We start from the raw sequence: 24825 nt of genomic DNA on the forward strand, positions 1-24825 counted from the left end.
TCTCTGTGGATGGTTTGTCCTCTGACAAATCAACTGTAAGTTTCAGTGTTCCTCAAGGTTCTGTTATAGGACAACTATTGTTTTCACTATATATATATTTACATCTTGGTGATGTCATTCAGAAACATAATGTTAACTTTCACTGCTATGCGGACGATACACAGCTGTACATTTCGATGAAACATGGTGAGGCCCCAAAATTGCCCTCCCTAGAAGCCTGTGTTTCAGACATAAGGAAGTGGGTGGCAGCACATTTTTACTTTTAAACTGAGATGCTAGTTCTAGGTTCCAAGAAACAAAGAGATCTGACAATTAATCTTGATGGTTGTACAGTCGTCTCAAATAAAACTGTCAAGGACCTCGGCATTACTCTAGACCCTGAACTCTCTTTTGATGAACATATTAACACTATTTCAATGACAGCTTTTTTCCATCTTCATAACATTGCAAATATCTGAAACTTACTTTCCAAAAATGATGCATAAAAGTTAATCCATGCTTTTGTCACTTCTAGATTAGACTACCTCAATGCTCTACGTTTTGGCTACCCGGATAAAGAACTAAATAAACTTCAGTTAGTGCTAAACACGGCTGCTAGAATCTTGACTAGAACCCCAAAAATGTGGTCATATTACTCCAGTGCTTCCTGTTAAGGCTAGGGCTGATTTCAAGGTTTTACTGCTAACCTTCAAAGCATTACATGGGCTTGCTCCTACCTATCTCTCCAATTTGGTCCTGCCGTACATACCTACACACACGCTACTGTCACAAGACGCAGACCTCCTTATTGTCCCTAGAAATTCTAAGCAAACAGCTAGAGACAGGACTTTCTCCTATTGAGCTCCATTTTTATGGAGAGAGACGTAGACTCAGTCTCGACCTTTAAGTCTTTATTGAAGACTTATCTCTTCAATAGGTCCTATGATTAAGTGTAGCCTGGCCCAGGGGTGTGAAGTTGAACGGAGAGGCACTGGAGCGATGAACCACCCATGCTGTCTCTGTCGGGCCAGTTCCCCTCTCTCCACCGGGATTCTCTTTCTCTAACTCTATTATGGGGGCTGAGTCGCTGGCTTACTGGTGCTCTTTCATCCCATCCCTAGGAGGGGTGCATCACTTGAGTGGGTTGAGTCACTGACATGATCTTCCTGTCCGGGTTTGGCGCCCCCCTCGGGTTTGTGCCGTAGGGGAGATCTTCGTGAGCTGTACTCAGCCTTGTCTCAGTAGTGTAGTAAATTGGTGGTTTGAAGATATCCCTCTAGTGGTGTGGGGGCTGTCCTTTGGCAAAGTGGATGGGGTTATATCCAGCCTGGTTGGCCCTGTCCGGGGGTATCGTCGGACGAGGCCACAGTGTCTCCCGACCCCTCCTGTCTCAGCCTCCAGTATTTATGCTGAAATAGTTTATATGTTGGGGGGCTAGGGTCAGTTTGTTAAATCTGGAGTATTTCTCCGGTCTTATAGGGTGTCCTGTTTTAATTTAAGTATGCTTCCTCTAATCCTCTCCTTCTCCATGCCTCAGGACTACCTGGCCTGATGACTGCTTGCTGTCCCCAGTCCACCTGGTCGTGCTGCTGCTCCAGTTTCAACTGTTCTGCACACCTCAGAGCCTGGTTCCTCTCTAGGTTTCTTCCTAGGTTCCTGCCTTTCTCGGGAGTTTGTCCCTAGCCACCGTGCTTCTTCATCTGCATTGCTTGCTGTTTGGGGTTTTAGGCTGGGTTTCTCTATAGCACTTTGTGACATTGGCTGATGTAAAAAGGGCTTTAAAAATACATTTGATTGATTGAGTGACTTCTTTGCACAGTCTAAAGCTATTGTAGCGACCCACTAGTTCTATCATGTCCCCCACATGATAGATCTAGTGGTTTGCTACAATACTATTTAACTGTGCATAGAAGTCATTCTAAAAACCGTTGCTTATATAACGTGTCATTACTAGTACTGCCTTCTACTTCCACACAACAACACTACAATGAGTAGTTTACAATCTGAAGAAACTGGTGAGCATGCCCTGCTCATGGGGAAAGAATGGGGGGAGGAGTTGCCCCTAGTTCAGATAGCTGATAGGGCACTAGTTTTGGGGGTTGAGGTGGATCTGAGCAAGAGTGAGTTAGACCAAGACTGAATGAACAGTGATAACCTTTTCTCTGAGTTCCACCAGGTTATTAAAGTAGGCCAGATGCTTTTACCCTCTATTAGCTAAGGGCCTTAAAACCTGGTTCACCGGTTAGTTAGCTAGCTAAAGAATGGAAACGCAAACACCACACTATTATCTGAGTGATGTACCCAATTAAAAGCCCATACTACTGGTAAAGATAGCTTTCTTCCGTAGTTGGTCAGCAACAGAGGCGTTTAGAGAAGTACCATCACTGAACTGATGGCGATGACGTTAGTCTTGCTGGTGATCTATCATGGGCCATTCATATTCTCCTTGATCAGGTAAGGTCCCTGCTGCTATTTTTCCTCACCTCCGTTCTCTCTCCAAAGGGCGCCATATACCCACCACCTCAATCATCAGAGGCAACGCTTTCAATCAATGGCTCTTTTTCATCTGGGTCAGCAATGACGTCCCTCACGCCCTCCACTGACCTCTAGAAGATCAAGGTGACCTCGCGTGCAAAGCTGCCCCCTTTGGTCACGACAAATGAGTCACAGTCCAAGAAAGAAAGGGCCTGCACTTTCCTCAACAGAAGTATTCCTCAGCTTTTTACCATATATCTACAGGACCACAATCTCATCCATGTATAGCGCCAAAAGACAACAACGCTTCGGTAATAGTCAAGGTAGTGACAAAATCTTGTTCCTCTAATATTCTCAACGTAATCAATCGAAAAGCCTTTGCAACTGGTCTGCAGTACGGTTTACATTTGTGGGCACCTACAGCCTCAGGTTTCACCCATCCTTGCTGAGGTCCTAAAATGTACACCATACTACAGAATGCACACCTCAGACATCAGAGGTACACGTCTGGAAACCCTCGCTATTTATTAAACATTTCACAATTAAGTAATTGCTCTCTGGTGGTTTGTCTGCTCTTTTCTTTCTACTATAACTTTTTTTTAAACAACATGTATTAATTTTCACAGCCTTTTCCCATAGGGCAGATGAGAAAATGGCCTCGTTCTAATCCACATATGTTTTGAGTCAAGTGAAAAGTGGGAATACACTGTCCATTTGAGCATCTATGTCTTTATTCAATCTATTCTTTTCCCCAGCATGATACGGAAATGTCATTTTCAACCTCAAGCATTTCACCATCCCTGCCACAGAATATAAAGCTTTACTATAATAATATGGCATGAGTGTGGAAAAACCTCACTTTAGTACTAAGAAGGATTTGAATGACTCTCTATTTGCAGGCTGTTTAATGTATTTCACTCTACTGCTATATAGGAGGTTCGGCCAAAACCAACTCCACGCAAAGTGGACACCTGGTTAGAGGGGGGGAGCTCCTCATAATAGGGAGCTTGGGATATTCAGTGCTTTATATACAAACTAATAATAGTATTTTAGCCCGTACAGTTGCCCCCTTTAAATATGCATGCAGAATTCATACAAGCACACAAAACTCACACATAAGTTCAGAAATGTTGTCAGTTAATTAATTTGATTAAACAAGTATTTGATATGTATTTTAAATTACCAGATGCTTGTGACCTTAGGGTCCTTACTATAAGGAGCTACCGGAGAACTCGAGGCCTGTCACGTCCTGACCATAGTTCTTGTATGTTTTGCTTGTTTAGTGTTGGTCAGGACGTGAGCTGGGTGGGAATTCTATGTTGTGTGTCTAGTTTGTCTGTTTCTCTGTCCAGCCTAATATGGTTCTCAATCAGAGGCAGCTGTCAATCGTTGTCCCTGATTGAGAATCATATATAGGTGGCTTGTTTTGTGTTGTGATTTGGTGGGTGATTGTTTCCTGTGTCAGTGTTTGTGCCACACAGGACTGTGACGGTTAGTTTGTTTGTTATTTTGTATAGTGTCTATGTCTAACGTTAGTAGCTTGTGTATTGCACTTTCGTTTGTAGCTTCACGGTCGTTTGATGTTTTGTATTAGTTTGTCAGTATCTTGTGTTTGTGTTAATTAAATTCATGGAAAATTACCACGCTGCACATTGGTCCTCCGATCCTTCTCTCCTCTCCTCGTCCGAGGAGGAGGAAGAGCTAGACTGCCGTTACAGAATCACCCACCCAACTCGTACCAAGCAGCGTGGCTACGGGCAGCGACAGCAGCAGCAGCGGCCAACTACACAGGACTCCTGGACATGGGAGGAAATTTTGGAGGGTAAAGGACCCTGGGCTAAGGTTGGAGAGAATCGCCGCTCTCGGGAGGAGATGGAGGCAGCTAAAGCCCAGGAGCGGTGGTATGAGGAGGCAGCACGGAAGTGTGACTGGAAGCCCGTGAAGAAACCCAAAAAATGTATTGGGGGGGGATAAAGGGTAGTGTGGCGAAGGCAGGTAGGAGACCTGCGCCCACTGCCCATGCTTACCGTGGAGAGCGGGAGTACGGGCAGACACCGGGTTATGCGGAAGAGCGCACGGTGTCTCCTGTACGTGTGCATAGCCCGGTGCGGGTTATTCCACCTCCCCGCACTGGCCGGGCTAGATTGAGCATTGAGCCAAGTGCCATGAAGCCGGCTCAACATATCTGGCCTCCAGTACGTCTCCTCGGGCCGGTGTACATGGCACCAGCCTTACGTATGGTGTCCCCGGTTCGCCAACACAGCCCAGTGCGGGTTATTCCACCTCCCCGCACTGGACGGGGTACGGGGAGCATTCAACCAGGTAAGGTTGGGCAGGCTCGGTGCTCAAGGGAGCCAGTACGCCTGCACGGTCCGGTATATCCGGCGCCACCTTCCCGCCCCAGCCCAGTACCACCAGTGCCTACACCACGCACCAGGCTTCCAGTGCATCTCCAGAGCCCTGTTCCTCCTCCACGCACTCGCCCTGTGGTGCGTGTCTCCAGCCCAGTACCTCCAGTTCCGGCACCACGCACCAAGCCTCCTGTGCGTCTCCAGAGCCCTGTACGCACTGTTCCTTCTCCCCGCACTTGCCCTGAGGTGCGTGCCCTCAGTCCGGTACCACCAGTTCCGGCACCACGCACCAGGCCTATAGTGCGCTTTGAGAATCCAGTGTGCCCTGTTCCTGCTCCCCGCACTAGCCTTGAGGTGCGTGTCTCCAGTCCGGTACCACCAGTTCCGGCACCACGCACCAGGCCTACTGTGCTTCTCAGCAGGTCAGAGTCGGCCGTCTGCCCAACGCCGCCTGCACCGCTCGTCTGCCCAGCGCCGCCTGCACTGCTCGTCTGCCCAGCGCCGTCTGAGCCATCCGCCTGCCCAGCGCCGTCTGAGCCATCCGTCTGCCCAGCGCCGTCTGAGCCATCCGTCTGCCCAGCGCCGTCTGAGCCATCCGTCTGCCCAGCGCCGTCTGAGCCATCCATCTGCCCAGCGCCGTCTGAGCCATCCGTCTGCCCAGCGCCGTCTGAGCCATCCGTCTGCCCAGCGCCGCCTGAGCCATCCGTCTGCCCAGCGCCGCCTGAGCCGCCCGTCTGTCCCGAGCCGTCAGAGCCGCCCGTCTGTCCCGAGCCGTCAGAGCCTCCCGTCTGTCCCGAGCCGTCAGAGCCGCCCGTCAGTCAGGAGCCGCTAGAGCCGCCAGCCAGTCAGGAGCCGCCAGAGCCGCCAGCCACTCAGGAGCCGCCAGAGCCGCCAGCCAGTCAGGAGCCGCCAGAGCCGCCAGCCAGTCAGGAGCCGCCAGAGCCGCCAGCCAGTCAGGAGCCGCCAGAGCCGCCAGCCAGTCAGAAGCTGCCAGAGCCGCCAGCCAGTCAGGAGCTGCCAGAGCTGCCTTCCAGTCATGAGCTGCCTTCCAGTCATGAGCTGCCCTCCAGTCATGAGCTGCCCTCCAGTCATGAGCTGCCCTCCAGTCATGAGCTGCCCTCCAGTCATGAGCTGCCCTCCAGTCATGAGCTGCCTTCCAGTCATGAGCTGCCTTCCAGTCATGAGCTGCCTTCCAGTCATGAGCTGCCCCTCAGCCCAGAGCTGCCCCTCAGCCCAGAGCTGCCCTTAGTCCGGAGCTGCCATTAGTCCGGAGCTGCCTTTCAGTCCGGAGCTGCCTCTCTGTCCGGAGCTGCCCCTCTGTCTTGAGCTACCTCTCTGTCCTGAGCTACCTCTCTGTCCTGAGCTACCTCTCTGTCCTGAGCTACCTCTCTGTCCTGAGCTACCTCTCTGTCCTGAGCTGTCTCCTAAATTTAGTGGGGACCTTGGTGAGGATTCCTAGGCCAAGGTCGGGGGCGAGGGTTGCCACTCAAAGGACGCTAAGGAGGGGGACAAAGACAATGGTGGAGTGGTGGCCTCGTCCACCGCCGGAGCCGCCACCGCGGACAGATGCCCACCCAGACCCTCCCCTTGAGTTTTAGGGGTGCGTCCGGAGTCCGCACCTCAGGAGGGGGGTACTGTCACGTCCTGACCATAGTTCTTGTATGTTTTGCTTGTTTAGTGTTGGTCAGGACGTGAGCTGGGTGGGAATTCTATGTTGTGTGTCTAGTTTGTCTGTTTCTCTGTCCAGCCTAATATGGTTCTCAATCAGAGGCAGCTGTCAATCGTTGTCCCTGATTGAGAATCATATATAGGTGGCTTGTTTTGTGTTGGGATTTGGTGGGTGATTGTTTCCTGTGTCAGTGTTTGTGCCACACAGGACTGTGACGGTTAGTTCGTTTGTTATTTTGTATAGTGTCTATGTCTAACGTTAGTAGCTTGTGTATTGCACTTTCGTTTGTAGCTTCACGGTCGTTTCTTGTTTTGTATTAGTTTGTCAGTATCTTGTCTTTGTGTTAATTAAATTCATGGAAAATTACCACGCTGCACATTGGTCCTCCGATCCTTCTCTCCTCTCCTCGTCCGAGGAGGAGGAAGAGCTAGACTGCCGTTACAAGGCCAACCCTTCAGCCGGAAATAAAACTATCCAGGACTGCATCTGGGGGTAATTGTGTGATTTTCAAATCTGCATACTGCGGAGAAACGAGTAGGAAGCAGAAAACCATGACACATTCAAATCCTGTATGAAAAGCAGACCTGGGTTCAAACAGTATGTGTTTCCTTTCAAAGACTTTGAGCAATTGAGCCTTACTGGACTTAGAGGTAATTTGTGATTTAGTACGGTACCCTGTGTCACCACTTCATTGCTCCAGACCAGCGAAAGGGGGAGTTAGAGCACTGATTATGCTTTTGGGTCCTAATGTGTCTCTAACTGACAATGAATGGGGGACATAAACCGAAATAGAAACTGATTATTGTACACGACTTCAGTATTACTTACTAAAACTGTTGTTACACTAAGGTTTTTTAAATTTTATTTTGTTAGGATTATTTTGCTCTTACTGTAGTAGTGTAGCCCACTCCCAACCGGTCACGTTGTACAGTGCCTGAGTGGTGCAACGGTCTAAGGCAGTGCAAGCTGTGTTCCTACAGATGTTGGTTCAATACCTGTGCCGGCCTCGACTTGGAGACTCATGAGATGACTGTAGGTTTTTAGTTTCTCTCCCCCTAGAAACAGAAATAAATAATTCTAAATAGCAAACTGGCTTTATTTAGAAATTAGTTACAAATGTCTCACCCCATGTTCAAGAATGGCCTTTTTCCTCGCTCATTTTATGTTATTTGAAAACAAAATAATCTCCAAAATGTTATTTTTTAAACAAAGTGATTATTATTATGATTAATTTAGAATTATATAAAAGCCTCTTGGAAATTCTCACAGATATATTATTAACACTGTTATTAGCAGGACAATATATATTGGTCATGGCTCCCGAGTGGCGCACAACGGGATTGCCTTGCAGTTCTCCAGGTGTATCCACTGAAAGCACGGGAGGTTCAAGGCGGGGAGCACGGGATGAGCCGCAGAGCCAAGCACAGAAGACAGACCTAGCCCATGGGGAATGGAGGAGGAGGAAGGGGGGGGTGGACCGCCACACTGGGTAGCACAGAGCAACACTGCGCTGACTAGGTATCACGTTCGTTTAGAGATGGATTGGACCAAGGTGCAGCGTGGTAGGCGTACATTTTACTTTTATTTAAATGACACCGAAAAAACAACAAAATACAAAAACGAACGTAAAGCTACATGCAGTGCAGAAAGCAACTACACACAAACAAGATCCCACAAACTAAAGGTGGAAAAAAGGCTGCCTAAGTATGATCCCCAATCAGAGACAACGATAGACAGCTGCCTCTGATTGGGAACCATACCCGGCCAACAAAGAAATAGAAAAACTAGAATGCCCACCCAAATCACACCCGACCTAACCAAATAGAGAAATAAAAAGGCTCTCTAAGGTCAGGGCGTGACACTAGGGAAACGTTCCCGCTGTTCTTAGTGCCAGTCTGCACGTTCAAACTAATAATGGGATCTTTATGCTTTCGTTAATAAAACAATGATAAAAATACTCTTTCAAAATGGCGATGTTTATTCAGTTATGGATTCATAACAATTTACTATGAGAATAAATATTACTGAATTACAGAAATATCCTCCATAAGTAATTATTGGCGAAGATCCACGTCATATTTTTCGATATACTGTAGGCCTACCATAGGCGACATGAGTCTCACTAGTGTTGAGTAATGTGCTGTTAAAAGTGATGTAGGTTTATTAATTTGAAGAGCATATTGAAAGTTAGAAGCAACAGGATTTGAAGCAATAACCTACAACTATTTTAGCACCATTTCACACTGCTCTGAGACAAGCATGGGGACTGGTCTTGATAAATCAATGAGATTTTTATTTTGACTGAATATCCGTTTGTGTATTGGTTAGACTACAATTATACAATTAGGGTGTAGAAATTGTATGTTCTTAGAGTAACCTTTATTTAACTAGGCAAGTCAGTTAAGAACAAATAATTTTTTCAAGGACAGCCTACTCCTTCCTCCCCATTGCGGAATTGAACCACGGTCTCCCATGTGCCCGCACAACACGGGGATTCTTTAGCTAAATAGCCCAGTACTGTAGCCTACTCCCGACCGTCACGTTGTACTGCACCATATTTTTCGTTCCATCCTAATGGAAACTCAGAGGGTTTCTTGGAATAGAAACACCATAATATTAATCAAATTAATTGAGCAATATTTCTTAAAATCAGTCCCATATACTATGTTCTTACAAAAAAGGTTTTCAATTCTCTAGCACAGCGACTATTGAAGGCTATCAAATTCTTCTCAAAGATGCCCTTTGGTGGTCAAACTAACACTAACTAGCATTAATGGTACAAGTGGTTCACACATAAATAACGTGGCATAGAATTCTGCGTCACCATGCAAGCTGTGTTGCGGTATAGTGCAACTTTTAGTAAAGGACGAACCACTGTAGAATACCTCACAATCAAATGCCGAACATATTACCTCCCAAGACAATTCTCTTCGGTTATAGTCACAGCTGTGTATATTCCTCCTCAAGCCGATACCACAATGGCCCTCAAAGAACTTTATTGGACTTTATGCAAACTGGAAACCACATATGCTAAGGCCGCATTTATTGTAGCTGGGGATTTTAACAAAGCAAATTTGAGGAAAACGTTACCGGGATGCCTATCACGACTCGATTTTAGTCCTCCCTTTCTATAGGCAGAAACTCAAACAGAAAGTACCCATGCTAAGGACTATTCAACGCTGGTCTGACCAATCGGGACATGTGCCGTGTAGCCTCCGAGAACAACATAGACAAATATACTGATACGGTGACTGAGTTTATCAGGAAGTGTATAGGAGATGTTGTACCCACTGTGACTATTAAAACCTACCCTAAACAGAAACCGTGGATAGATGGCAGCATTCGCACAAAACTGCCAGTCCCTTTCAGCCAATTTGCATCTTCAATATATGGCAGGCAAACAAGATCCCTACATTCTCCCTTTTCCACTTGCCTCTATTTTTGAGGTAATGCTGCAATCAGTTGGTTGTAAATATGGATTGAGCAGATATTGCCATATATTTTCGATAGCTGCACATGTGATATAACTCCTCCATTTCTATTCATAATATCATTAATAAATACAATTTGAAAAAATCTAAACAAATGCATGAAAAATGTTTTTTTATTAGTCAGTATATTTGAGTTTAACCATAACATTTGTTGTAATATTTGTTCTATCTTTTCTGGAGGATAAAACTGAAATTGTAACCAGCTTTGTATGGCTTGTTAAAGAAAGGGCGATACTTTAAACAATATCTGTATAAAGGCAATAAGGCCATTTTGAATAAAGGATGGGCATTTCTTAATAATCTACTGGAGAACCGTTTTGAGTTAAAGTATAACTTATGTATGAGAGAAGATTTTATTGAGAGGGTTAAAGATTTAATATTTAATAATTGTATCCCTCCACACTCATATTCATTATATGAATAGGCACGTTTAATTCTGTCTGGACATGCACATTTGTGGCCTGCTGGAGATAATTTTGCAGGGCTCTGGCAGTGCTCCTCCTTGCACAAAGGCGGAGTTAGCGGTCCTGCTGCTGGGTTGTTGCCCTCCTGCGGCCTCCTCCACGTCTCCTGATGTACTGGCCTGTCTCCTGGTAGCGCCTCCATGCTCTGGACACTACGCTGACAGACACAGCAAACCTTCTTGCCACAGCTCGCATTGATGTGCCATCCTGGATGAGCTGCACTACCTGAGCCACTTGTGTGGGTTGTAGACTCCGTCTCATGCTACCACTAGAGTGAAAGCACCGCCAGCATTCAAAAGTGACCAAAACATCAGCCAGGAAGCATAGGAACTGAGAAGTGGTCTGTGGTCACCACCTGCAGAACCACACCTTTATTGGGGGTGTCTTGCTAATTGCCTATAATTTCCACCTTTTGTCTATTCCATTTGCACAACAGCATGTGAAATGTATTGTCAATCAGTGTTGCTTCCTAAGTGGACAGTTTGATTTCACAGAGTGTGATTGACTTGGAGTTACATTGTGTTGTTTAAGTGTTCCCTTTATTTTTTTGAGCAGTGTATATCCAAAATGTCAATTTATTTGGACCGTTTCATCCAGAAAAACACAGCTTCCAACTTTTGCCACTTCACTACAAAATATATCAAAAGTTACATGTAAACTTTGCCAAAACATTTCAAACTACTTTTGTAATACAACGTTAGGTATTTTTAAACGTTAATAATCGATCAATTTGAAGACGGGATGATCTGTGTTCAATACAAAAAGAAAACAAACTGACAACTTTTTTCGTAACGTGCATCTCTCAAAAAATGTACTTCATGTGACCCTCATTTACGATAGCCCTACTTCTTCATTACACAAAGGAATAACCTCAACCGATTTCCAAGGACTGGTGACATCCAGTGGAAGCGGTAGGAACTGCAAGCAAGTCCATTAGAAATCTGGTGTCTCTAAGAAACCTCATTGAAAAGACAGTGACATCAAAAAAATACAAATTCTGAATGGTTTGTCCTCAGGGTTTTGCCTGCTACATAAGTTCTGTTATTCTCACAGACATGATTCAAACAGTTTTAGAAACTTCAGAGTGTTTTCTATCCAAATCTACTAATAATATGCATATCTTATATTCTGGGGATGAGTAGCAGGCAGTTGAATTTTGGCATGCTATTTATCCGAAAGTGAAAATGCTGCCCCCTGCCCTCAATAAGTTAATGTAAAGACTTAAAACTCAAAATTATGTAAGAGCCTACCCCAAGGAGGATATGTGTTCACTTTCAGCTTCCTGTGTCAATCGGAAGTGCCTTAAATTGGGGTCATAGGGGCTGTTTCGAAGGGTTAAAAAGTTCAGATCTTTCCAAAACTTCATATGTGTGATTAGACAACCCTCATGTACTGCAAATCAGTCAAGTCCATCAACAGATGTCCAAGAAAAAACTCACACACACAAACACAGCTAGGATGGAGTGTAACAGTGCGGGGCTTAAAGACACACAGAGCCTGCAATGTCATTACCATAATCTCTAGGCCGTGCCGAAGTCAACGAGATTCCCCGCTTGACCGTAGAACGCTCGGTCTGAGCGCAGCAACTGTGAAAAAAGTAGGCCCAAAATTAAGCCTGGCCCTAAATTTCAGGTGCTTTTGGGTGACAGCGGGAGAACCGTTAGGGTTAGAAGCACAATTCAACCTCAGGAACGTTCCTAAGGTCCTCCTGATCTGTGCAAGCCTAACCTTCTAACTTCATATGTGTGATTAGGCAACCCTCATGAACTGTAAATCAGTCATTTCTCATATCAGATTTCCAAGAAAAACTCACACACACACACACACACACACACAGCAAGAATGGAGTGACACAGTGTGGGGCTTACAGACACACAGAGCCTGCAATAGTTACCTTCATTCGAACTATCAAAGAACCGTCAGACCTAGAGCTCTGAAACTTTAGAAACCTGTTCTAGAGCTCAAGTCGATAGTGCACGGTGAGTTATGTGGGTCTAGAAGGTTCTCAGACCGAGAAACAGCCTCGTACGTTTGCAATAACTTCAAATAATTTTGACCATTGCGAAAATGACGACATTTAGAAAAGTCCCAGAGTCGCAAGACTAGGTACACTGAAACCGCCCCGGGCCATAGAAATGGACCCTAATGTTTGTCTAATAGCTCATTCAAGGACCCCGTAGTAACGCCAGGAAAATGTGATTTTTTTGCACCAATTAAGGTTGCTATCGGGCTCCAAATGACCTATCAAGCCGAAATTCGGGATTCGGGGTCGCCTTAACTAGGCCTACACATAATGTCAGAACTGGACCCGCAGCTAGAACGTAACTACGTGTTTTATGTTTTTATTATGGTTTACACAGAAGGCGCTGTGAATTTTGGGCCTGCTCTGAAATATGTGATAGTTGGCTTCTAAACGAGTTGGAAAAAGTGGGTTTGGTGTCAGTTTGTATCAGTTTGGTGTCAGAATGATATCTAATTGACTGATGGACGCTGACTTGCTGGCTGACTTTTGTCCATTTGCAAAAAACAGTGATAAACTGTATTTTTGAGCATGTCAAATTCGTGATGGTAAATGCCCATTGAAACATATTGCAAATGGACAGCCGTGCGCCTGGTGATTGGAACGGTGTACCAGGAGCACATTTTGAAAATGTTTTTTAATGCCTTTAGGGGGATGCAAGGGGTCCACGGTTGGGTAGGAGCACCCCCCCACCTGTGCCCATCCAATTGTGGGCAGCCCCTGGTCATTTTAGACATTGAGTCCCAGAGTCCCACTTCTCTCTCATCATACATGACAAATAGACCTTATAGGTTGATTCAGGGCTTAACATAGTGATATATATCATTTGGGCAGCATAAATGCCATTTTGACATGGTTCACTGACTTTTGGGTTTGGAAGCCGACTTCCTATGATCATATATGGCAAATGGACATAACATCCTGATTTGGCACTTTCAATACTTATATATTGCATTTGGACATTTCTTATTGCATTTGGCAATGGTTCACTGACTGTTGACTTTGACTTTTGACTTCCTATGATAGCATATTGCAAATGGACAAAACATATGCCTTATGGACACATCAATAAAAAAAAAATAGAATTTTAAAAAACGGTCCAGATAGCACTTAAATTCATCCAGGTTATATATAAATTCTGGTCGTACTTTATCAAACGCCTTTTCAAACTCTACTATGAAGACCAGGCCTGGTATCTTTGATGTTTCATAATGTTCCATTTTCAAGTAATTGTCGTATATTATCTCCAATATATCGTCAATGTAAAAAACCTATCTGATTAGGATGAACAATATCTGGTAAAACCTTTTTATTCTAAGCGCTATGCATTTCGCCCGTTTTTTAAATGGACTGGATCTTTACACTTGTTTTAGTAGTAATGAAATCAGACCTTGTTGAGTACCTGAAAGTCTACCATTTGTATAAGAGTAATTAAAACATGCTAATAACTAGTGGTTAGAGCATTGGGCCAGTAACCGAAAGTTTGCTGGATCGAATCCCTGAGCTGACAAGGTAAAAATCTGTCGTTCTGCCCCTGAGCAAGGCAGTTAACCCACTGTTCCCCAGGTGCCGAAGACGTGGAAGTTGATTAAGGCAGCCCCCCGCACCTCTTTGATTCAGAGGGGTTGGGTTAAATGCGGAAGACACATTTCATTTGAAGGCATTCAGGTATAACTGACTAGGTATCCCCATTTCCACCTTAATGGATATTTGAGTACATCAAAAAAGGTCTGATATACCTCTATTGGTATACTGTCAAGCCATACTGTTTTTCCAGACTGAAAAGGATGTATTGCCTCAAAAAGTTCCCCTTCTGTAAATTGGCCTTCACACAGGTCTTTCTCTAAATTTGTTAATTTTACATTATTCTTCTTATTATTATTTGTATTACTAGTAAAGAAATCCTTACAGTTAACATCATTCTGTGGAAATGGAGGAGACTAAAATGAAAACATACGTTTAAAATATTTTGCTTCCTCTTTCAAAATATAATTTGGTGAATCATGGATGACTCTATCATTTGTAATGAGTTTCTGTAAATTCTTTTTGGTATGATTTCTTGGTTGAAGATTCAAGATTTTTTGTTGTTGCTTTTTTCACAATTTTCTATCAAATTCACTTTATTTTTGTAATACATTACACTTGATCTTTCTTGAATACGTACCTCCCTTTCTTTTTGTTTCCCTCTAACCTATTTTGTCCCTCTATAGTACAGTTTCCATTACCATCTACTTCCTCTATTTCCTTTATTAGTCTAATCTCTTTTGACCTAAATTGCTTTCGTATTTTATTTAACCTTTATTTAAACGAGGCAAGTTAAGTCATTTAATGACGAGTATTGTATTGAATGGCCTCTAAAAGTGCATTTTAAAGTGTCCCATACAATAACGGGATATGCTGTACCTATATTGTGCAAAAAAAAGATGATTATGAATTATGTGGGTTTTACTTAAGAACAAATTGTCATCCAATAGGCTTTGATTACATTTCCAATATCCCCGTCCACGTGGAAATTCTGTAAGAGTTATATGGAGGCCAATTAGATAGTGGTCCGACTGCATTCGGTCTCCTATTAATAGTTTTTTAAACTTTTGATGCCAGGAAGAACTAGACTAGGAAGTAATCAAGATGGCTAGCTTGATTAAGTCTCAGTGTATATCTCACTAGGTCAGGGTTTTTCAGACTCCATATATCCACTAGTTCCAATGTATCCATGATCTTTGTGATCTCCTTTAGTGCTTGAGGGTGATAGTTTTTAGAGTGATTTCCTTTACGATCCATTGAGGTACTTAAAACCGTATTATAATCTCCCAACATAATAATAGAATAATCCATTGCTTTCGAGTTCAATAGATTATTATATATATTTTCGAAGAAGTGCGGATCATCATTAATTGTCACGTCTGCTCCCCCCCCCCCTGGCGCTTGAGGGCGCCAGGCTGCCCTGCATCACGCACTCCTATCATCCATTATGCACACCTGCCTTCCCTCGTCACACGCATCTGCGATATTGGACTCACTTGGACTCACTCATCACCTGTTATTCCCCCCCTATATTTTTCAGTTCCCCACTTCTGCATGAATTGTTTTTTGTTTGTGTTTGCTTTCGCTGTTCCTGTCTCGTTCCATGTCCGTTCTACATTAAATGTTTGACTCCCCATACCTTCTTCGTCTCTCCAGCATCAACTCATGTGACATTATTTGGCCCATATAGATGAACCTCTTAAGGATCAGCCCCTTTTTTCAATTTTCACCTAAAATGACATACCCAAATCTAACTGCCTGTAGCTCAGGCCCTGAAGCAAGGATATGCATTTTCTTAGTACCATTTGAAAGGAAACCCTCCCAGTCCTTTTTCCACCCAACCTCATCTATATTTGTAGAAGGAGTTTCCTGTAAACAATATATATTATATTCTTTCTCTTTTAGCCATGTAAAATTGTATCTTATTTTTTATGATTTGCTAAGCCATTAGAATTATAACTGGCTATACTTATTTCCCCACTTACCATAATGATACCCCATTTTCAATAATACTTACCATTAAAACTTACCATTAAAAAGCAACATGATGATTGTGTCCATACAGCTGTAGCATAATACTTGCACTGTTAAACATACTAAAAGATGCAAATTTGTAACCCTCCAATTGTCCTAATATTCCAACCACTAAAACCTCCTCCCATATCTAGGACTGTTGTCACTAAGACCATCAGACCATCTCCCTGACTCATGACACACCTTTTCGTCCTAAGGCAAACCCTTGGCCGCCAATTTCCGTTGGCCAGAGGGATATATGGGTAGTTCCATGATAAAATAAATATCTAAGAGGGTGCTTTTTAAGTGAACTAACCAAATAACATGGAAACCAGAAAAAAATAAATGGTAAGATCTCTATTAATTCTCAATAGGGGGGCGCTATTTTCACTTTGTAAAAAATCGGGCCCAAATTAAACTGCCTCGTACTCAATTCTTGCTCGTACAATATGCATATTATTATTACTATTGGATAGAAAACACTCACTAGTTTCTAAAACCGATTGAATTATATCTGTGAGTAAAACAGAACTCATTTTGCAGCAAACTTCCTGTTAGGAAGTGAAAAATCTGAAATCGAGGCTCTGTTCCAGGGCCTTCCTATAAATTTGCCTGAAATCTATGGATCTACATGCACTGCATACGCCTTCCACTAGATGTCAATAGGCAGTGAGAGGTGGAATGGGGTGTCTAACTTGATCTAAGGCCGAACAAGAGCTTTTGGAATGACGTGACCAGAATTTTCATTGTCTTGGAAGGCGCGAGAAGGGACCCCAGATTGCGTTCTGAAAAGCTTTCGGTATAGACGTTAGATATCTCCGGCTCTGATTTTATTTGATATATGTGTTAACTTCTTTGGGCTGCAAGCCCGAAGCAGGGCACAATATGACAACAGCCACTTCAAGTGCAGGGCGCGAAATTCAAAATATATTTTTTAGAAATATTTAACTTTCACACATTAACAAGTCCAATACAGCATATGAAAGATAAACATCTTGTGAATCCAGCCAACATGTCCGATTTTTAAAATGTTTTACAGCGAAAACACCACATATATTTATGTTAGCTCACCACCAAATACAAAAAAGGACAGACATTTTTCACAGCACAGGTAGCATGCACAAAGCCAACCTAACTAACCAAGAACCAACCAAACTAACCAAGAAACAACTTCATCAGATGACAGTCTTATAACATGTTATACAATAAATCTATGTTTTGTTTGAAAAATTTGCATATTTGAGGTATAAATCAGTTTTACATTGCAGCTACCATCACAGCTACCGTCACAAATAGGACCGAAGCAGCCAGAGTAATTACAGACACCAACGTCAAATACCTAAATACTCATCATAAAACATTTCTGAAAAATCGATGGTGTATAGCAAATTAAAGACAAACATCTTGTGAATCCAGCCAATATTTCCAATTTTTTAAGTGTTTTACAGCGAAAACACAATATAGCATTATATTAGCTTACACAATAGCCTACCACACTACCGCATTCATTCATCAAGGCACGTTAGCGATAGCAATAGGCACGTTAGCAATAGCGAATAAACCAGCAAAAGATATATAATTTTTGACTAACCTTGATAAGCTTCATCAGATGACAGTCCTATAACATCAGCTTATACATACACTTATGTTTTGTTCGAAAATGTGCATATTTAGAGCTGAAATCAGTGGTTATACATTGTGCTAACGTAGCATCTTTTTCCCAGAATGTGCGGATATTTTTATGGCACTCAACTATTCTGACCAAATAACTATACATAAACGTTACTAAAAAATACATGTTGTATAGGAAATTATAGATACACTAGTTCTTAATGCAATCGCCGTGTTAGAATTCTAAAAATAACTTCATTACGACATCCAGCTTAGGTATAGCGAGAGAGTACCCAAAATCTGGGCGCAAACGACTATTTCACATGTTCGACAGATATATGAAATAGCATCATAAAATGGGTCCTACTTTTGATGATCTTTCCTCCGAATGTTGTACAAGGGGTCCTTTGTCCAGAACAATCGTTGTTTGGATTTAGAATGTCCTCTTCTCCAGTCAATTAGCACAGAAATCTAGCAAAGTGGCGCGAAGCTCTCCTTCCTGAACAAAGACACACAACGCAACACGCCTAACGTCCCGAAAAAATTTCAATAATCTAATAAAACTATATTGAAAAAACATACTTTACGATGATATTGTCACATGTATCAAATAAAATCAAAGCCGGAGATATTAGTCGTCTATAACGACAGCTTATCAGAAGGCAAAACCAGGTCCCTTCACGCGCTCTCCAGAAAACAGGAAACTGGTGACACGTCATGCCGAGAGCTTTTATTCGACCCCAGATCAAGTTATACACTCCATTTCTTCTCTCACTGCCTGTCGACATCTAGTGGAAGACGTATGAAGTGCATGTATTCTAATAAATATCAAGGACATTTATAGGCAGGCCCTAGAACAGAGCATCGATTTCAGATTTTCCACTTCCTGTCAGGAAGTTTGCTGCAAAATGAGTTCTGTTTTACTCACAGATATAATTCAAACGGTTTTAGAAACTAGAGAGTGTTTTCTATCCAATAGTAATAATAATATGCATATTGTACGAGCAAGAATTGAGTACGAGGCCGTTTGAAATGGGCACCTTTTATCCGGCTACTCAATACTGCCCCTGCAGCCCAAACAGGTTAAAAACATCATAAAGTAGTTATTTTAAACCGAGTTATATCAGTTTATTGAACGTTTATTGTGATTTTCGGCATTTTCTTTTCTTTGCGTTATGTGAAGTTGGGCACGTTTGCGCCACATGGCTAGCTTTGGTTGCTAATTCGACAGGAGAAGAGGACATTCTACAACCAAACAACGATTATTCTGGACAAAGGACAACTTGTACAACATTCTGATGGAAGCTCATCAAAAGTAGGAACCATTTATGATGTTATTTCGTATTTCTGTTGAAAATGTTTAGTCATATTTTCCGCCCTGATTTTGGGCGCTGTCTCGCTATAACGTAAGCTGTATGTCGTACTAAAGTTATTTGTAAAAATCTAACACAGCGGTTGCATTAAGAACTAGTGTATCTTTCATTTGCTGTACAACATGTATTTTTTAGTAAAGTTTATGATGAGTTATTTGATTAGATTAGGTGACTCTCCAAGATTTCTCCAGACAATTTTGTGCATTTTGACTACGTATTCACATTGTAAAACCACGATTTGTACCGCTAAATATGCACATTTTCGAACAAAACATATATGTATTGTGTAATATGATGTTATAGGACTGTCATCTGATGAAGTTTGTCAAGGTTAGTGAATAAATGTATATCTTTTGCTGGTTTTTTCGCTATCGCTACCTTTGCGGTGAATGAACGCGGTTGTGTGGTTGGCTATTGTAGTAAGCTAATATAATGCTATATTGTGTTTTCGCTGTAAAACACTTAAAAAATCTGAAATATTGGCTGGATTCACAAGATCTTTGTCTTTCATTTGATGTCTTGGACTTGTGATTTCATGATATTTATATGCTAGTATTTACTTGTGGCGCTATGCTAGGCTATGCTAGTCAGCTTTTTTACTGATGAGGATGCTCCCGGATCCGGGATTGTGACCAAGTAGAAGGTAAATGAGATCCCTGTCCCGTTAGGCTAGGCTATGCTAGTCAGCTTTTTCGATGAGGAGGATCCTGGATCCGGGAGGGTGATGAAGTAGAGGTTAAGCCCTGCACCATGTCACTCCATCCTTGCTGTGTGTGTATGTGTGTGAGAGAGAGTTTTTTCTTTGACATCTGATGGGAGAAATTACTGATTTACAGTTCATGAGGGTTGCCTAATCACACAAATGAAGTTTTAGAAAGATCTGACCTTTTTAACTTCTTATGGCTGCAGCCCGGTGTCGGTACACTTATGACAACAGCCAGCTCAAAGTGCAGGGCGCAAAATTCAATATATATATTTTTTTAAATATTTAACTTTCACACATTAACAAGTCCAATACAGCATATGAAAGGTACACATCTTGTGAATCCAGCCAACATGTCCGATTTTTAAAATGTTTTACAGGGAAGACACAATATGTAAATCTATTAGCTAACCACGTTAGCAAAAGACACCAGTTTTTTTACTCCACCAGTTTTTTACTCCATCAGTAGCTATCACAAATTCGTCCAAATAAAGATATAAATAGCCACTAACCAAGAAACAACTTCATCAGATGACAGTCTGATAACATATTTATTGTATAGCATATGTTTTGTTAGAAAAATGTGCATATTTCAGGTATAAATCATAGTTTACATTGCAGCTACAATCAGAAATTGCACCGAAAGCAGACAGAATAATTACAGACACCGACGCCAAATAACTAAATACTCATCATAAAACATTTCTGAAAAATACATAGTGTACAGCAATTGAAAGACAGGCATCTTGTGATTCCAGACAATATTTCCGATTTATCAAGTGTTTTACAGCGAAAACACAATATAGCGTTATATTAGCTTACCACAATAGCCAAAAACACAAGCAATTTCCCAGTAGCAAAAGTTAGCGATCGTAACAAACAAGCAAAAGATATATAATTTTTGACTAACCTTGATTTTCTTCATCAGATGACAGTCCTATAACATCAGGTTATACATACACTTATGTTTTGTTCGAAAATGTGCATATTTAGAGCTGAAATCAGTGGTTACACATTGTGCTAACTTAGCTACTTTTTCCACAACGTCTAAACAGCAACGATATTTTTCTGACACGTTTTCTGACACACATATTCTGACCAAATAGCTATTCATAAACATAACTAAAAAATACATGTTGTATAGGAAATGATAGATCCATTAGTTCTTAATGAAATCGCAGTGTTAGAATTCTAAAAAATAACTTCATTACGACATCCAGCTTCGGTATAGCTGAGTACCCCAAAGTTGGGCGCCCACGACTAATTCACATGCACGACAGATATATGAATTAGCATCATAAAATGTTTCTTACTTTTGGTGATCTTCCATCAGAATGTTGGACAAGGTGTCCTTTGTCAAGAACAGTCGTTGTTTGGATTTAGAACCTTCATTTTCCCTCTCGATTTAGCACGCGCACTTGCCAAGTGGCACAAAGCTCTCCAAGTCAACAAACGGAAAAGAACGGAACACGGCAAAACTCCCGAAAAATTTTCAATAATCTGATGAAACTATATTGAAAAAACATACTTTACGATGATATGGTCACATGTATCAAATAAAATCATAGCCGGAGATGTTAGTCGTCCATAACGAGAGCAAAACAGAAGGCAAATCCATGTCCCCTTTCGCGCGCTCCAGAAAACAGAAAATGGACGGTCACGTCATACAAAGAGCTTTTATTCCACCTCAGACCAAGATAAACACGAAATGTCTTCTCTCACCGCCTCTTGACATCCAGGGGAAGGTGTATGAAGTGCACGTAGACTCTTACGTATCATGCCCATGTATAGGCAGGAAGTAGAAGTGAGCCTCGGTTTCAGACATTCCACTTCCTGGTCAGGAAGTGTGCTGCAGAATGACTTCTGTTTCACTCAGAGAAATAATTCAAACGGTTTTAGAAACTAGAGAGTGTTTTCTATCCAATAGTAATAATAATATGCATATTGTACGAGCAAGAATTGAGTACGAGGCCGTTTGAAATGGGCACCTTTTATCTGGCTACTCAATACTGCCCCTTGCAGCCCAAACAGGTTAACCCTTCGATACAGCCCCTATGTTCCAAATTTAAGGTACTTCCGGTTGACACAGGAAGCTGAACGTGAATACATATCCTCCTTGGGGTAGGTTCTTACAGAATATTAAGTTTTAAGTCTTTACGTTAAGAACTGACTGATATACAGAGGGTTGAATGAGTGTGTGTGATTTCAGAAAATCACAGAAATCTCGCAGTGCTCCGTAACCCACCTTAACGGATTTGTCTGAACACGCCGCAACTGGATCTGTAACTTTTTGAAGAAAAAAAACATATTTCTTTGAGCATCACCAATTGTACATAGTACGATTTCTCTTAAATTACGATAGATAAATGTCTGGTTCTTTTTTTCCTGACACCATAGGTTCAAGTACGTGACGTGAAGCGGTCAAATTAGCGCTCTTTTTTCGTTTTTGACCTTCAATCCCAGAAAAATGGCCTTAACTCAAAAAGCGTTGAGACCTCGACGCCATCTTTTTCGGGGCTATCTGCCCATTATGCCAAACCTATGCTCACCAAGTTTCGTCTTCAAAGTATTTTCCATTTAGGAGAAATGGCCATGCCGTGATTGGTGATGTTTTGTACATTTTCAATAAGATTCCATTCGCCATCTGGTGGAATTTACCGGGACAGCGGAAAAATGACAAAAATTTGAACATTTTATAAAACGGACACCGAATGTCCGAGAGACTTCGTTCGATGACTTCCCGGAAGATCTGGCCCCGGTGCATGGCCCGCCGCCATCCGCACATTTTACAAACATTCGCGGACGTCTAGTAAGGGACCATACATTTGCAATATGGAGTTTCTCATCGATCATACAGAAAATGCCAAAAAGTGCCCTTCAGGTATGTAAGCGCTCCTGAGATCTAGTTTGGTGAAGAAGTGCGCCCCGTGCATTGACTCAATCGCTGTGCCTATGTGCGGTAGCGGGTAACTATACCTCACAGTGATCTGGTTCAGACCTCGATAATCAATACACTGGCGCAGACCTCCCTCCTTCTTCACAAAAAATTAACTCGAGGAGGCGGGTGAAGTGGAGGACCGAATGTACCCCTGACGCAGGGATTCGGAGGCATATGTTTCCATAGCCGCCGTCTCCGCCTGTGAGAGGGGAAACACGTGACTCCTGGGAAGTGCAGCGTGAGAGCCCTCTGTTGCCAAGAAACAGTGTGGTTATGTGAAACAGTGTGGTACCACGGGAAACACAGGAGAGTCAATAAGGAAGAGACTAATTCTCTCCTTGTGACCTCCCTGCGTCACCATGCCCAGAGGAGCGGTGGCCTCGCTAATCAACCCTGATCATAATGGTCGACTATCTGACGCGTGAACGGAAAAAGGCACAGCCACGGGAACAATGGGGATCCCTAAACTATGGGAGAACGATCTATCTGTAAAATTCCCAGCCGCGTCTGAATCGACGAGCGCCTTATGCTGGGAATGCGGGGAAAACACATGCAAAGTGACATACAAAAACATATGTGCAACAGAGGGCTCTAGGTGAGAATGGTGCCAACTCACCTGGGGTGATGCCAGAGCGCCCTGCCTGCTGCTTCGATACCCAGAGGAACCACCCCGGCACCGACCGGCAGTGTGACCTCTGCGGCCACAGATGGTGCACGAACTGGAACCCCCTCCGGTCTCCCTGCGCACCGCCCCTCCCAGCTCCATGGGTATCGGAGAGGGGGTGTGGGGGGATGGAACCAACAGACCCCGATCTGAACGTCCGCAGGTAGCCAGCAGGTTATCCAGCCGGATGGACAGGTCCACCAGCTGGTTGAATGTGAGGGTGGTGTCTCTGCAGGTCAACTCACCATGGACGTCCTCGCGCAGACTGCAGCGATAATGGTCGATCAGGGCCCTGTCGTTCCATCCCGCGCCGGCAGCCAGGGTCCGAAACTAAAGGGCGAACTCCTGGGCGCTCCTCGTCCCCTGCCTCAGATGGATTCACCCGCCGCTCTACCCTCGGGCGGATGGACGAAGACTGCCCGGAAACGGCGAGTGAACTCCTCAAACTGCTCCAACGTCGCATATCCCTCTCTCCACACGGCATTGGCCCACTCCAGGGCTTTCCCGGTGAGGCACGAGACGAGGGAGGACACCCTCTCACGGCCCGAAGGAGCCGGGTGGACGGTTGCCAGGTATAGGTCTAGCTGCAACAGGAACCCCTGGCAGTTCGCAGCCGTCCCATCGTATTCCTGGGGAAGGGAGAGACGAATCCCACTGGGACCAGGAGAAGGAGGGTCGAGTAGTGGAGACCCCGGTTGTGCTGGTGGAGGCGCTGGTAGAACTCCCTGTCTCTCCCAGCGGTCCATTGTCTGGACAACGCGGTCCATGGCGGCACCAAGATGGTGGAGTATTGCTGCGTGCTCCCGGACGCGCTCCTCCACCCCTATACCCGGGGTACCTGCTCCTGCTGACTGGATCCAGGTGACAATGATGCCAATGCTTCCCACTGTTGTGTCAATTTGGCGGGATGTATTTTGGTTGGTGGACCATTCTTGATACAAACGGGAAACAAAACTGTCCGGGAGACCAAACTGATTTAATTGTGTACAGAATATGAATAAATGGTAAATGTGTGGTGCAGTAGTCTGCCTAGGGTTCAGCTGTTGGAACATTCTTGTGGCTTGGGGGTAGAGGCTGGCTTTGAGACTGGTGGTCCGAGACTTGATGTTGACTCTCACTGCAGTGGATCCCTCTCCCCTGTGAGCTGCCAACTCCCGCATTCAAAATCGGAGTGAAAGAACATTGAGATCCATTTGAATCCCATATGGTCTTAAACGACCCAGGTGGTGGTGACAGCAAGACTGACAGAATACAAGGTAACATCTGCCACACCGTCGACTTCAGGTCCTTGGCACCTATTACAGCCAGAAACCTAACCTACAAAATGCAAGAGAAGTATTAGAAATTATGTTAACATATTTCCATCCCCCAACCCCTATATTTTATATAAATTTATTGTGAAAGTCTAAAGACCGATGGCAGATATTTTTAATAAGTATTTACATTTAAATTGGTAACAGTTATGCTCTTACTTTCATGTCTGCGGCCCAAACTTACTTGGGCAAACAAACTTTGCATTCCAATCTGGTGCATGAACAGATGAGAACTAA

This window comes from Salvelinus namaycush, chromosome 11 (genome assembly GCF_016432855.1).
Source record: "Salvelinus namaycush isolate Seneca chromosome 11, SaNama_1.0, whole genome shotgun sequence".
NCBI classification, from domain to species: Eukaryota; Metazoa; Chordata; class Actinopteri; order Salmoniformes; family Salmonidae; genus Salvelinus; species Salvelinus namaycush.